The following is a 15,690-nucleotide window of genomic DNA, read 5'->3' on the forward strand; positions in this document are numbered from 1 at the left end:
TATTCTTTTCATAAGTGTATTTAATTAAATATAACATTTTTGGGTTTTTTGTTTTTGTTTTTTTAGATTATAATTTTTATTTTGTAAATTTTAGGATTTTATTTATTGTGCATAAATTGACTACATGATGCATTTTATAATTTTTTTATTAGTTTCAGAGGTAGAATTTAGTGCTTTATCAGTTGCTTATAACACCCAAACCTCATTACATCAAATGCCCTCCTTAATGCCCATTACTCAGTTACCCCATCCCCCCACCTCCATCCCCTCCAGCAGCCATCAGTTTGTTTCCTAGAGTTCAGCCTCTCTCTCTCTCTTTTTTTTTTTTTTTTAAGATTTTATTTACTTATTTGACAGAGAGAGACAGCAAGAGAGGAAACACAAGCAAGGGGAGTGTGAGAAGGAGAAACAGGCTTCCTGCCAAGCAGGGAGCCCGACGTGGGGCTTGATCCCAGGACCCTGGGATCATGACCTGAGCCAAAGTCAGACGCTTAATGGCTGAGCCATCCAGGCGCCCCTAGAGTTCAGCATCTCTTATGGTATGCCTCATATCAATTTTCATCATATTTTTTTCTTCCCTTCCCCTATGTTCATCAGTTTTGTTTCTTAAATTCCACATATGAATGAAATCATATGGTATTTGTCTTTCTCTGACTTATTTCACTTAGCAAAATAATCTTGCAAACAGCAAGATTTCATTCTTTTTCATGGCTGAATAATATTCCATTGTGTATATATACCTCATCTTTTTTATCCATTTATCTGTCGATGGCTATCTGGGCTCATTCCATATTTTGGGTATTAGGGACATTGCTGCTATAAACATTGGGGTGCATGTGCCCCTTTGAATCACTGTGTTTGTATCCTAGTAGCGCAATTGCTGGATTGTAGGGTAGCTTTATTTTTAACATCTTGAGGAACCCCCATACTGTTTTCCAGAGTGGTTGCACCAGCTTGCATTCCCACCAACAGTGTAAGAGGTTTCCCCTCTCTCTGCATCCTCACAAACATTTCTTGTTTCCTGTCTTGTTCATCTTAGCCATTCTGACCAGTGTGAGGTGGTATCTCTGTGATTTTGATACATATTTCCCTGATGCCAAGTGATGTGGGACATTTTTTCATGAGTCTCGTGGCCATTTGTGTGTCTTCTTTGGAGAAATGTCTGTTCATGTCTTCAACCCATTTCTTGACTGGATTATTTGTTTTTTGCGTGTTGAGTTTGGTTAAGTTCCTTATAGATCCTGGATACTAGCCCTTTATCTGATAAGACATTTGCAAATATCTTCACCCATTCTGTAGGTTGTCCTTTAGTTTTGTGGACTATTTCCTTGGCTGCACAAAAGCTTTTTATTTTCATGAGGTTCCAATAGTTCATTTTTGCTTTTGTTTCTCCTGCCTTTGGAGATGTGTCTAGCAAGCAGTTGCTGCGGCCGAGGTCAAAGAGGTTACTGCCTGTGTTCACCTCTAGGATTTTGATAGGTTCCTGTCTCACATTTACATCTTTCATCCATTTTGAGTTTATTTTTGTGTACGGTGTAAGAAAGTGGTCCAGTTTCATTCTTCTGCATGTGGCTGTCCAAGTTTCCCAATATAAATATAACATTTTTTTATCATCATAAAACCTGTGTCAAATAGTTTTGAAAAATCTGTGCCCTCCCACCATAGCCACATGTGCCTGTTAAATTTAAATTTAGATTAAGATTTTATAAAATTAAACATTTGCTCCGTTGTACTAGCCATGTATTATGTGCGTAGCAGGCACATGGAATCAGGAGCTACCCTACAGGACGACACAGATAAAGGAAGTGTTATGAACCATGTGGGTCTCAATGATCTCATTTTCCAGGTTCTCTCCCATCTTTCGAAACTCTGGGTTGCTTTCTGAAATGAACTCTGACCAATGAAAGAAAAAATCCATATATTTACACCTGTCATCCTCTAACACTTCTAAAGTTAACATGTACCAAAATAAATTTCTCCCAAAACCCCCAGAAGAATTTAGTGTTTGGAGATGCTCACATTTCCAGTGGTCTTGGAGTCAGACCTTTTTTGAAGTTGCCCTAGACTCCATAAGAGATAAAAATTTGGGAGTGCACCACATTAGAGATGAGATATCATATTAGAGTCCACTTTGCAGCAGGATGGAGTTAGCCAGTTTTCCCAGAACTTTATGAATGTGGACAGCAACCTGCCCCATGCTGGAGAGATTTGGCACCTTTGCTCTTGGGGCCCACGCTAGGGAGCACTTGAATTTTCCATAAGTTGATTCACGTGTATTCTCCCACTGAAGCTCTAGGATTTGTGAGTTTTTACTGTACATTTTCTAAGAGATTCTGTCTGCTGGATTGTAACTCTCCTGGGCACAGAGAGCAAATTCCTGGGTTAATATCTTCAGCTCTAAAAATCTGTAAGCTAATGGGTGTAACCATGACTGATCCCGCCATGTCCTGGAAACAGTGGCCACTTCAGATCCAGGAAGGAAGAGATTTATTACAGAGCCTAAGGGGCTTACACAGCCATTTTAAGGGTGGGGAGTCGGGGGGGTGTACATGAAGAAGGTTGTTTTCAGGAAATGTCAGGAAAGTCACCACCAGAGGACTTGGGTATCTTGGGCTCCTAGAATTTGCTGGCAAACACTGGAGTCACCTGTCTGCCGATGTCCACACTCCTGCCAGGAGCTGCTGTTCGAGAAATATGGTTGCTGCTTTTTCTATCTCGTCCCTCGAAATGGTGGATAACAGTCTGACACTGATGGAATCTTGCTGGACCCCACTGCTAGGGAAGCGTGGGAAATGTAGTTTGCAAACTTTCTGCTCCTGTAGGACAAGTGAGAGGCAGGGAAGAGACAGAGTCCCACACAGCACATCCAGCAGCCACAATCCCACCCTGTATCCGAGAGCACTTCCTCTGTGCGTGCAGGAGTGGGAGCTGGGCGGTTGTTTCTTCCAACCCTGAGTTGGGACATGTGTATTTCTATGATCTCTTTAGTAAGTAACTGTGAATCCTTAAAATGAAAATTTACAGACTCGGAGGATTTCAAACACTCTCAAAGTTCACTTAGTTCAACTGACTTGCTGCCTGTCCATGCCACAGAGAGGTGTTTCAAAAATCCAGAATCTGGAGCCCTACCCAAAACTACGGGACTGGGATCTTTGTGGCAAGGTTGGGGTGAGCAGGGAAGTCCTGGGCTCCCCAGGCATGGATGGTGCTGATCAGGCACCTTTCTCAGGCCAGCATTTGGAGACTAATTAGTACATTTCCCGCCGTTTTCTGGAAGGCTATGCACATCTGTCTTAGAATGATGAGAATCTGCCCTCTGCTTCAGTTATAAATTTTTGTTTTAAAATGGAAAAGAATAGTCCGATGCCGGTACCTGGTTATATCCTTGGGGATCCCTTCAGCTATAATTCATGAGATCAAATCATGAACCTGGGCATGGTCCCTGGGACGATGAAGACACCCCCAGAAGTGAAATGTTGATAAAAACCCTAAGGGTCGATGAAGTTTTATTTTTCAGGGAGAAGACAAGGAAAGTGAAGTATTTGGAAATTGCCTACATCAGTAATAAATGTATGTTTTCTCCATGGTTGACAGACCGACCACAAATAAGTATTACCTTTGTCACCTCAAATACAAGACACACAAAGCACATACTGGGCTGATCACACTATTACTTTTATAATATGTATTTTAAGCTAAGGTCAATTCTAAAACACAACTTGCATCCGCGAAGGGCGCTCAGGGTACTAGGAGTGAGCAGGTGTTGGTCGCAATGATAAGGCGGGCACATTAAAAATTCTTTTGTTTGTATGATTAATTGAACCTTCTCTGGGTGCATGAAATATGAACTGATTTCTAGTTTTTGTAAGGACTCTGGTTAATTTGTAGGGTGACTGAATATGTGATTTGCAGTGTGTTCTTTATAATTAAAGGCGGGGGAGTGACTTGGTAAAGAAAACAAAGGATTGGTCTGTTTCACAGCCTCAAAAAATTTGCAAAGTCAGTGGGTGCTGGTGGGGATATCTTGCACTCTTATCTTTTTTTTCCCCCTTAGCTTTGTATTTACATTTTTAAAAAATTCTTCTGAGACATAATTGATACATCAAGAACTGTACATATTTCACATGTACCATTTCTTACACCTTCTCCTTAAGCCGAAATGAATTTTTGCCAGAAGACCAGAACCACGTAAAAGTCATTCAGCTAGGTAACTTCTGAAATCAGACTTGCCAGAGCAATAAACTTGATAAATGATGCTATTTACAATTGGTGAAATTTCCTTTTATAAATCTGTATTAAGAATGGAAAATGTGTGAACTTTAAACATACATGAAAACTGGCTGGCTTTGCAGCATGGGCTGTGAGCCATTAGACTTTGAGGGTTTAAAAAAAATAGTCATTTCCTCCAGTGTCAAATAAAAGAAAATTCTAGACAGTGATGTAAACATGGGACATGAAGGAGTTTGAACTCTATACAAGAAAGAAATTGTAGACACAAACTGACAGTGGAACTCCGTGGAACTTAGGAAGCAAAGTTGTGGAAGATGAATCAAATGGGTGGTGTTATCGGACTTCAGGTTCTGATCTCCAAACTCTAATTTGTCAAGCATCAAAGCTTGATTTTCAGACCTTACTGCCTGTTTGGGACAATGAAGAAGACATTTGTGCCTGACTGGTCAGAGAAGATGATTGGATTAATCAAGGTATGCTTCGTGACTATGGTTGCAAAAATGCAACATGACTTTTTAAAAAGTCTTCGTATTAACTTTAAGAAGTGGTTCTTGATTTGGGGGAGAGTCACTAGCCCAGTCTGAAAATCTGATAAATCCTACGAACATTTTCTTCATAAAAATGGACATGTGTTCTAAAATTTCACACACGATTCAGGAAGTTCACAGAAATTCTCTGTTGTCAATGATTAGAAAACAAGTAGTCTTAACTGTTGTAAGGTTGTAAGTCTTAATTGTAAGGTTTGACCCTGTCCCACCAGGAAGGGGGGTTCTCCTTCTTAAAAATGACAAAGAGAAATGCTCTCAGATTAGATGGGAATAAAATATTGGTGTTGTGAATTCACATGATTTTGCTATTTTAAAAATCAAAGTCTTCATCTTCCTTCAAGGTATGAAATATTGTTGATCAGTTTTGACTTTGGGGTTGGGAATACTCTCAAGTTTTGCATCTTGGCACACAGAGCCTACTCCTGTCTATCCTCAGGTGGTGGTTCTTAGGTGTTAGTGTGCCTGGGAACAAACTGAAGAGGTTGTTTCGATGACAGGTTTCTGGGTCCAAGCCCCCAGTGAGTGTGACTCGTAGGTTTAGAGTGGTGCCAACTGGCTGTGTTTTCACAGGTGCTCTGGTCAATTTTCATGTTCCTCTGACCACATTCTGAATCACATTGATTGGAAACCAACAAATCTTTGGTCTCTTTTCTCCCCCCCCCAAATTCTTCTCTTTTAATTTTCCTCTGGCACTCGATTTCTTTAAGATTTTAATGTGTCTCTAAGTATCTGTGAATGGAATTTTTCTCTTGTTTCTTCTGCTTTATTCTTTATTTCTATTAATGTAATTCTTCGATTGTGTTATTTGCTTTCTCTTCTTTGATTTGACTTTTTTTTTTTTTTTACGATTTACTTATTTTAGAGAGAGAACGAGTGCATGAATGGGAGGAGCAGGAAGAGAGAGAGAACCTCAAGCAGACTCCACACTGAGCACGAAGCCTAACACGGGGCTTGTTCTCACCACCCCAAGATTATGACCTCAAGCCGAAATCAAGAGTTGGACGCTCAACCAATTGAGCCACCCAGGTGCCCCTTCTTTGATTTTCTTTAACAGAACTGAAACATAGGGTTTATAATGAGTTATACTTATTAAATACATGCCAGTTTAACGAGCTTTTCTTAACTTACAACACACGAGGGTAGAGCATTTTACATTTCACTTTCTTTAAATGTGACAAATTTAAACTAGTTTGCTTTTTTTTTTTTTTTTTTACCAATGCGTTCATTTATTTGTTGTCTTCCTGCTCTTACCCACTACCTCGCATGGCTGTAGTTGAGGAATTACTGAAGAGAGAACCCAGGTGAGTAAGAGTTCGATACCCATGCAGCAGGCTGGAGGCTGGGAGGTCCTCCTTCAGAGTTCGTTCCAGAGGACGGACGCTGGGCACATCTGCCGACAAGGGGCAGAATTCACTCTCTTTTCTTATCAGAGACAAAGGGGAAAAAAAAAAGAGTTTCCTTTGAAAGATTGGTCCAGTTCTTTCCAAGAAAATCAGATCATTATCTTGTTAAAGAAAAATCAGTTGACTGTAGTCCGTCTACAAAAAATCAAAATATCAACTACCTAGCTCAGTATTTGGTACAGAACAGACTGCCAACAAATATGGAATGAAAAACTTCTGGCAAAATGTTATTTCTGGTGTTTTTGAAAATATGCCGGATCTTAGCTAGAGATTTAATATAGGCTGTCGTATATGATATATTTGCATACATGACCTGTCTGCAAAGCCTAGTAGGTCAGAGCTGTGGAGTCTCTACCCCCAACATGGGGCTCGAACTCATGATCCCAAGATCAAGAAGTGCATGTTCTGACTGAGCCAGCCTGGCACCCCCAGCTGGCGCTGATATAAAATCCACGGGGGCCGCTACATAATGGGAGACCGGAGCAAGTTACTGAGACTGTCTCAATCTTTTTTTTTTCCCCACGTCTGGGTATTGGGGGTGACAGTAGTAGCTCCATCGTTGGCGTGCTGGGAGGACCGAGTGAGATGTGCGGGTAGAGGTTTAGCGCTCTGCCTGACACGTAGCCGTGTTAGATAATCGGAATGATTGCAGTTCCTCTGAGCACACACCGTTGGTGAGCACCCGGGAGGCACGTGCTAAGGAAAGTGACCTGTCAGTTTTCTACAGTCACACTCACTGTTGCTTCTCATGTGTAAAAAGTCAGTGACCAAGATACTGTCTACAGTGCCTAGAATGTCCAAGCAAAACCATCAGCTGACTACATTATTGTCAGATATTTGCTGCGTTAACCAAAATACCTAGCACATCCCAGCCAGTGGTGTAACTTGCACCACGGATACTCATCTCTGAGCGCTGAGACCATGGGCTCCTCCACTGCCCCTTGCCACGTGGTCTTAGACGAGTCCCACAAACTTCTGAGCATCAGCAATTTTTTTTTTTTCAAAATAAGGACAAAACTCTGGGTTGTAAGGTTGTTGCAAAGACTGAGACAGTGAGTGACCAGGACTAGCACGTGGAAAGTGGAACAGACCTCTCTCGTACCTTCTGTCACGGTGCCGGGAACTCGAACTCCTTGGGGCAAGAATGGGCCTCGGCCTCCCAGTCAGAACCACTGAACGTGACTCAGCCAACGGGGGGGCTGGCTGCTCCAAGCTACACTGATCAGACCCTCTCTTCTCATTTGTCATCGGGACATGGAGACCCTTAATAGTTGGTCTTGGGCTCTGGAGCTGAGACGTCAGTGCTCAGCAGGGATGTACTCACTTTTTTTTTTTTTAAACCATTGGGGCTACTTTTTACTAGTGCAAAGAAAACCACTGGGCAGAGAAAGGACAAATAACGGCCATGCTCAGAGAAAAATAGCAGCAAGAGCCTTTGTCAGCTAGGATCCGATGAGATTCGTATTGGCTCTGGAGCTTCCACTTCTTGGACCTGGTCCCTTACCAGGTCCCACTCTAATGCCTGCCTTTGGGTATTACTTATACTTTCCAAAAACTTTGTTTCTTTTCTTTTTTTTTTTAAAGTAGGCTCCATGCCCATTGTGGGGCTAGAACTCATGACCCCAAGATCAAGAGTCATGTGCTCTCTGGGGGTGCCTGAGTGGCTTAGTCAGTTGAGACTCTGACTCTTGGTTTGGGCTCAGGTCATGATGTCAGAGTTCTGGGATCGAGCACCATGTTGGTTGCTTCCATGCTCAGCAGGAAGTCTGCTTGGCGTCCTCTCCCTCCCCCTTTGCCCCTCCCCGCTGCACTCTCTCTCTCTCTCTCTCCCAAATAAATATATAAATCATTAAAAAAAAAAAAGTCACATGCTCTATTGACTGAGCCTGCCAGGTGCCCCCCCCCAAAATTTCTTTTTTGCTAAGCTAGCTTACGTATGTTTTACTTTGTTGCAACCATGTGATTGACTTCTGAAAGCAAGCACTCACAAAATCCTGGTTTCCCTTTCATTTACTTTAAGTTTCTTGAAATCCTAATTGGGGCTTCCGAGGCATCTATGATGTTATGACCCCCTCCTTCTACTGACATGGGAACTGAGGCACAGAAACCTGTTTGAATGGCACATCCAGTATTATATGAAAGCTAGAAGAGTCAAACTTAAGTATTTCACCTACCAAGGTGCACGACAGAAGTAACGGGTGTGTGTGTGTGTGTGTGTGTGTGTGTGTTTGCACATGCATGCACGCATGTATGCATGTGTATGGGGGGCAATGGTTTATGTATTTTACACTCTCTGAAATTTTGTTTACATGACCTGCACAGGTACATTTCAGGCTTTTGAACAGAGGTGGAATGCCTCGTTTGGGATTACTGCGTCTTTTGTTATTCTTGGTGAGGTTGGCCAGTGGTGAGTTGAACCTATTATCTTCCCTGAAAATACTCAATGGAAGTATATTTAGGATTTTGTGAATATAGATGGAATTAATTATGAGCTTTAGAATTTCTGATGAATTCGTAAAGATAAGCCCCTTTACATTAAGCGATTTCATTCATTAGAACCAGAATCACTGAGAAGTCTCTTTTCTTTTTCAAGGTTTCCAAACATTGGAGGTAAAAATCTGTAAGTGATAATCCTGTTTACCATGAAACCCAAGAACATAAATAAACCGGGAAAGCATTCCTTAGACTTCAAGATGTTCAGCTTTCTTGACTTGCAAGAACTAGGTCTGCAAACATTTCTGGCTATATGGAACTTCTTCTTTCTTTAACATTTGTTTTATTACTTTACATTCTATAGTTAGATTTGGAGGGATGCCTGAGTGGCTCAGTTAAGCATCTGCCTTTGACTCAGGTCACGATCCCAGGGTCCTGGGATTGAGTCCCACATCGGGCTCCCTGTTCAGTGGGGAGTCTGCTTCTCCCTCTCCCTCTGCCCCTCCCCCTGCTTGTGCTCTCTCGCTCTTTCTCTGTCAAATACATAAATAAAATATAAAAACTATAAAAGATTCGGAAACACTAGTGGTATCCTGATGATATTGTGTATGGATGTGCTCTACTAAGCCTGAGAGCTGCTGCCATGCCCAGAGAAGTAGATGGTGTTTGTCAGTGGAGTTCTGAGGGTCTCACGTCTGTGTGAGTCATGCCTAGCCCACTTTGGAAATGATTTGTCCAGTGACCTCCACAACCTTCATTGACCTTTTAAATTGTATGTTTTTGTTGGATTCACTCACATTCCAAAAAATATCTATTGAACATCTATTCTTTTGAAGGTATGATGTTGATTAGTATTGGGGATTGGAAGGGCACCTGGGTGGCTCAGTCAGTTGTGAGTCTGCCTTCAGCTTGGGTCATGGTCCCAGGGTCCTGGAATCGAGCCCCGTGTCGAAGGGAGTCCGCTTCTCCTTCTCCCCCTGCCCCCGTACTTGGCTCTTATTCTCTCTCTCTCAAGTAAATAAAATCTTTAGAAGGAAGGGATTGGGGATTGGGTAGTTGAAAAATACACATTCTCTGCTCAAGAAGTTTATAACTGAAATTTACGTAATGATGTTTCTGATTCAAATGTTTTATGTCCAGTGGTCCCCAGCTTTAGATGCACGTGGGGGTGACCTGGGAGCTTTAGAAACTCCCAGTGCCTCAGGTTGTGCCCCAGGCGAATGAAATCGTTATCTGTGGGAGTGATGGCCATGCATCAGTAGTTTGTAACGCTCTCCATGCGAATGCAGTGGGTACCCAATCAGTATTTTTTGAATGGGTTACAGGTATGTCTAGATACTGGTCTTGTTAACTCTTAGAGCATAAGGGCAAGGCCTGGAGTAAAGGGGAGCCACTGCCTGTCACCTCTGGCCTCAAGTATCCCCCACCGAAAGAGGACCCAGGTGTTGCCTTAACTACCTCCATTTTGACCTCAGTCTGTACTTTCTAATGGATAAGCCCTTCCAGCCTATCACTTAACTCAAGCAAAAGGACCGACAGGTAAAATATCTTATGATGGGAACTGAATCTCTCCCCTCAAGCAGCAAGGACTGCCATGAGGCCAGCCAGACTCTGAGTGATTGACCCCGAGACAGTGATTGACCTGACCTCCACTGCGCACCTGCACTTACCCACTGACCTTTGTCCCATATTGTCCTTGTACAAACCTAGAGGTATTTTCTGCCCTTTGGAGCTAGTTTTTGGGACATTAGTCCTCTCTTCCCAGTGTTGGCCCCACTGAAATAAATTCCTTTCTTGGTTTACCGCCGCTTGTCCCTCTGCCTTTGGATTTCCTACTAGCGAGCATCCAAACCTGGTCCATTTGGGGCCCCCCTGGAATTCAGGTGCTCTTATGCCCTCGGCCTCCGGTAACACCACCAGTAAGCTGTTAAAATCACATTTTCTGTGTATTGTCACGTGAAGAAGGTTGGGGAGCACAGAAGCGTCTCATTTAAACCTTAGAGTAACATTGTAGGGTAACCATTTGTTTTTCAAATTTTATCGATGAAGTATTTAAATCTTTGGGAATTAAACATTGTATTAAAATTACAGGGTAATTCACAGAGCTGATATTTGGATCATACTTCTCTTTCAGTGTAGCTTCTTCAGCGTGTTACGATGAGAATGTGGAAAGTCCTCTGGAGTGGTGCCTACGAGACACGGGGGAGACCCCGGAGAAGCAGACACTGATTCAGGTCTAGTGTGCTCAGGGGAGGCTTCCTGGAAAGTTTGTCATTTGCGCCAGACATTCAAGGACGTGTGGATTTCTCGAGGTAAAAATACGGTGTAATCCTAGGTTTATGTAATAAATAGTGATCTAATTGGCTGTGAAATAAAACATTTGGGGCTTCTTTCTCCTGGATCCATAGTAGAATCATTTGGGAAACCTTCAAAATATGTTGATGCCAGGGCCCCACCCTAGACGATTAAATCAATTTAGGGAGAGGACCCACTGGGATGGTGTGGAAGGAAGCAGCAGAAAATAAAGCTGGTTTGGGGTCCGAATGCAGAGAACATAGAATGTGAAGCTTGTTTGATTTATTACTTGGGTAATAGCAGGCCAGGGAAGGCTTTTAAACAGGAAAGTGATAAAGCAATCAACTTATAAACTCTGTCCAACTCCTGGCTATCTCCTGTTTTGTTACATATTTAGAAAATACCAAGAATTCTCAGTGGAAGAAGTTCAGGATATTCAGGAACATATCAGGATTCCCCGGGAAGGCTTTTCAGTTACACCTTCTTTCTCTGGTTCTGGGATTATGCCAGAGTCTTAAGGAAGCCTGGATAGTTTCACGAGCTGTATTCAAAGACAACGTCTTCCCTAGCCTACCCTAATTTTAATACATCCAAATAAGGGGCACAGACTGTGAACTTAGGGAATAGTCTACAAGACCACTCTCACTTCTGACACTAACCAGGTCGTAGAGATGCAGGAGCTCCTGAGCTCCAGGGTCCCACATGGACTGGGTTGGGCCACTCGCCGCTAGTAAATCCAGAGGCGCAGAGACATAGTGGTAGGTGAAACAAGAAAGGAATTTATTTCAGTGAGGCCAACACCAGGAAGCCAGAGGACTAATGTCCCGAGAACTATCCCCAGACGTGGAAAATACCTCTAGGTTTTCATAAGGAAAATGTGGGACAAAGGTCGGTGGCTCTGTGCAGCTATGGAGTAAAAGTCAGGTTGGTCACTGTCTTGGCGGTCAGTTATGCCGGGTGTCGCCGGGGTCATGGCAGTCATTGTTGCTTGAGGGGTTAGTTTCGGTTCTCATCAAGAGATGCTTTTTTGGGTCTTTTGCCTGAATGAAGAAATAAACTGGAAGGAAGGACTTAATCTGTTAGAAAGTACAGACTGAGGTCAAAATGGAGGCAGTGAAGGGAACACCTGGGTCCTCGTTCAAGAACTCACTGACATCTGTTATACTCACAGCTCTGTTTTATTATAGCGAAAGATCACAATCAGCCTAGTGGAGAGATACATGAGGCCAGGTCCAGGATAATTCCAAATGGGGAGCTTCTGGCCGTCCTCTCCCAGGGGAACTCTGAGGGGAGCCTCCCTCCTGCGGCCTCTCTCTGTCTTCCTGACGTCTGGCCCCGATGTGACAGTCTCCAGAAGTATAGAGCAGGGTCAGCAAAGCTGCAGTTTTGTGATAAATGGATCCAGAGGGGAATCTCCAGTGAACCACAGAGAACAAATAGATTTCAGAGAGGAAGGAGTTTGCAAAAGTGGCTCCATGAAGTTGTTTGTGAACTCCTGGGATCACATCCAAACTACTCCTGCGAATATCTGACCTTAAGCCGTAGATTTGACGAACTGAATTACAGACCAGACCACCGCCCAGGTCCCAGGTTGGTCACTGGATAGCAGACCTAGGGATCCAAGTAGCATCCCAGAGGCTTTGAGGATGGAGCTGCCAATGGAACCCCAGCCTAGGGAAGGCTGATTAAAACTCAAGTCTTGAATCCCACCAAGTTGTTTGCCGCCTAAAACCAAAACGTCGACCTTTTCCGTAGGATTTAATAGGAGCTACAGTCTTATAATAGTCAAGGTTACTTGGCACAGAACCAGGAAAATTTCAGCTCACGGGGGAAAAGACGATCAGTAGATGCTGATGACACAGATGATGGAATTATCTGCATAGACTTTGAAGCAGCTGTTAGAAAAATGCTCCAGGAAGGAAGGGTGAATATTCTCAAAAGGAACAAACATGTAGAAAGTCTGAGCAAGGAGAAGACACGATTAACAACCAAGTGAAAAATTTAAAACTGAAAAATAACAGTAACCAAAGGTGAAAACATGTTGGCACCAAAGCAGAAGGGAGGTGACAGGGAGAGCAATGAATGGGAAGATAGAGAAAATTAGCCCATTGGAATACAGAGAGAAATGCTATTAAGACAATGAAAGACTGGCTGGATGGCTCAGTCGGTTAAACATCTGACTTTTGGTTTCAGCTCAGGTCATGATCTCCAGGTTGTGAGATCGAGCCCCACCTCAGACTGCACTCAGCACAGAGTCTGCTTGAGTTTCTCTCTCTCTCTCTCTCTGCCCCCCCCCACGTTCTCTCTCTCCCTTTCAAATAGGGAAAAAAAAAATGAAAAAGAACAGAGCCTCAGAGAACTATGGCAGAAAGAATCCTGCGACCCGATTTTAAGGTTTATGCTAAAGCTTCAGTATAAAGGTAGTACGGTATTTATGAAAGGGTAGGCTAATGGAACAAAACAGAAAGTCTAGAAATAGACACATGCACAGTTATGGCTAATTTATCTTTGACAGAGGTGCCAAAGCAAATCAACGGAGAGTAGGACCTTGGTGTTGGACCTCTGTATGCAAAAACCAAAGCCAAAACCTAAAATACCTTTAATCAAAACCACATGTTTTATTAAAAAGTTGACACAAAATGGGTAACACCTCTAAGTGCAAAATATAAAACCCTACCATGTTTCGAAGAAAACATTAGAAATCTTTATGACCTGGTTTAGATGAAGTTCCTTAGAATACGATACTAGAAAGAGATCCATAAGATTAAAAAAATTGATAAATTGGAATTGATCAAACTTTAAAATGCTTGTTTTATAAATAAAAAGTGTTAAGAGAATGAAAAGACAGGCTACAGACTGGGAGGAAGTATTTGCAAATCACATACCCAACGAACAGCTTGCATAGAGTATGTAAAGAACACTCCAAACTCAACAGTAAGAAAACAAACAACCCAGCTTACAAGTGGGTCTGAGAGTTGAACAGACACTTCACTGAAGAGCAAATGTGGGTGGGAAGCAAACACAGGAAAAGATATCCAACATCATTAACCATTGGGGAAATGCAAATGGGAATCATGGCACACCTGTTACAGTGACCAAACTAAAGAAAAATACTGATGGTATCAAGTGCCCGTGAGAATGTGAAGTAAGTAGAAGAGAAAATGGTATGGTTCCTCTGGAAGTCTGTGGGGGCAGTTCCTTGGAGAGTTGAACATACCCAGAAATCCTTTCCTTGGCTGATTTCTCAAGTGAACTGGAGACTTCTCTTCCCACAAGAACCTATACATGAATATTTATAGAAGCTCTCTTTGTCATCACTAATAACTGGAAACAACCCAAACGTCCTTCACTGGGTGAATGGATAAGTTTGCACCATGGTGCGTTCATATAATGGGACCCTGAATATCTCAGCAATAAACAGGAAGAAACAGCTGATGCACCCCACAACTTGGATGAATTTCAAAGGCGTTTTGCTTGGTGGAAAAAAAGTGAGTCTCAGAGGGTTACCCACTGTATGATTACATTTGTATGACATTCTCAAAAAGACAGCGATAGAGGACAGGGCAGTGGTGTGTGTGTTGGGGTGGAGAGAGTGCGAGTATATGAAAGGATAGCATGGAGAGTTTTTGGGGTGATGGCATTGTTCTGTGTCCTATACTTTTTTTTTTTTTTTAACATACTTTCACCCGATAAGCTAAGTTAGCTTCAATGATGAATCCAGAAGTCAGAGCTTATACTAGAAGTAGGACATAGGTTTTCCTTTCTTACCTTCCAAAAATTAGATAAATGGAGAGAAACCCACAGGCTTCAGGAAGAAAATGACCTTTTGTCTGTTAGGAGGATACCGTCCATGATATCTTAGGAGGGGGGTTGGCAGCCGATAGCCTTCAGGTCAAATCCTCCATGAACCCATTTCCATGTAGCCTGAGAACTAAGAATGGCTTTTATACATTTCAGTGGTGGATCAAAACCAAAACCAAAACGTTTCCTAGCACATGAATTCCAACTTCAGCATCCATAGAGAAAGTTTTATGGGAACATAGCCACGCTCAGTCATTTACATACTGTCTCTGGTCCTTCTGAGCCATTACTGCAGAGTCACACATTTGCAACAGAGATTGTATGGCCCACAAAGCCTGAACTATTTACTACCTGGCCCTTTATGGAAAAAGTTTGCCAGTGATTGTTTTAGAATATTCCTTAGACAACTCACTTATTTTTACTTCATAGCAGAATCCTAAGGAAATGAAGATTTATTTGTACTTTGGTTCCATGAATACCTTTTGACGATTTTTTAAAAATTAATTCTTCTTATATAAATAAGGTTTACCTTTAAAAAAAAAAACACAATACTCCAGATATTGTCCCTTTTTTTCCTCCTTCAAGATTTCCGATCTGAGGGGCACCTGGCTGGCTCAGTCGGTGAAGCCTGTGACTCTGGATCTCAGGGTTGTCAGTTCGAGCCCCACACTGGGAGTAAAGATTACTTAAAAAAAAAAAAAGATTTCAGATCTGATATTTGATCAAGGAAAGAAAGTTAAAGGGTGCCCCTTCACTGACATGAAACCCGTTATCATTTTTATTACTTGTGGGCTGCTCATGGAATCTCTGTATTAGGGGTTAATTATAGCATCTCATTCTTGGGTGATGGTTTGTGAAACCAGCAGTTATCAGAGATAAACACTGAAGAGTCTGATTTACTTGTTCATGAGCATACCATAAAATCTTCAGTTAAATCACATTTTATGACTATGGCCTCCAAGTTTTTAAATATAGCCTTT

At 42.3% G+C, this 15,690-nt stretch overlaps 1 long non-coding RNA gene across 1 annotated transcript in view; it reads left to right on the forward strand.

Moving 5' to 3' along the window:
- The first annotated feature begins 5,749 nt into the window (after nt 1-5,749).
- LOC117801386 overlaps nt 5,750-15,690 on the forward strand; it is a 28,388-nt gene continuing 18,447 nt past the window's right edge. Inside the window, exons 1-2 of the long non-coding RNA XR_004623876.1 lie at nt 5,750-5,804; nt 10,749-10,926. This is a non-coding gene — a long non-coding RNA (uncharacterized LOC117801386). The remainder of the gene's footprint in view (nt 5,805-10,748; nt 10,927-15,690) is intronic.

Source organism: Ailuropoda melanoleuca, chromosome 3, assembly GCF_002007445.2.
Source record: "Ailuropoda melanoleuca isolate Jingjing chromosome 3, ASM200744v2, whole genome shotgun sequence".
Classification (NCBI taxonomy): Eukaryota; Metazoa; Chordata; class Mammalia; order Carnivora; family Ursidae; genus Ailuropoda; species Ailuropoda melanoleuca.